Consider the following 558-nt stretch of genomic DNA (forward strand, 5'->3'; position numbering starts at 1 on the left):
GTGGCGCGTTCCAAATTCCAAGCCACACCCATTCCACTACTCCCGCCCACATTTCCTTCCGAGAGGGCAATATTCCCACATTCTTCAATTTATTTCCCTCCAATCAAATCGGCGAAACTGAATAGCTGTATTTATCTTCCTTCCCCCTCGCTGTTGATTCAGAGCTGGAAATAATTTCCCCCAGCAGACACGGCTGATGGATATAGTGATTTGAGAGTGGGAGAACAATGAGGTTCCAGGAAGAGCACAATTAAGGAGTAAACAGGGCTTTTCTTTACTCACATACACAGCCTCGTGTCTTGCATTAAAGAGTTTGATGTTTTGTTGTTCACAAGTCATTCGAAGGTGCACCGTTCCTGGCGATGCTGCAATACCAGGTCAATGCGTGGAGTGAACGGAGCAAGCCCCTTTTTCATCTCCCAGTGCTAAAAATCTGCTTAATAAGTTATCCTCATATAGAGGACATATCAGATATTAAACTGATAAGAACAGATACTACACTTGATCTTAGCCAAAAGGCCGAGAAGCGATGATCCCCAACTGTTTGCTGCCCGTGTC

At 45.0% G+C, this 558-nt stretch overlaps 1 non-coding gene across 1 annotated transcript; it reads right to left on the bottom strand.

Moving 5' to 3' along the window:
- Positions 1-340: 340 nt before the first annotated feature.
- On the bottom strand, positions 341-531 carry LOC129114700 (U2 spliceosomal RNA). Its single transcript, XR_008532653.1, has one exon. It is a non-coding gene; the product is annotated as a U2 spliceosomal RNA (small nuclear RNA).
- Between the last annotated feature and the right edge of the window lie 27 nt (positions 532-558).

This window comes from Anoplopoma fimbria, unplaced genomic scaffold, assembly GCF_027596085.1.
Source record: "Anoplopoma fimbria isolate UVic2021 breed Golden Eagle Sablefish unplaced genomic scaffold, Afim_UVic_2022 Un_contig_5697_pilon_pilon, whole genome shotgun sequence".
Lineage (NCBI taxonomy): Eukaryota > Metazoa > Chordata > Actinopteri > Perciformes > Anoplopomatidae > Anoplopoma > Anoplopoma fimbria.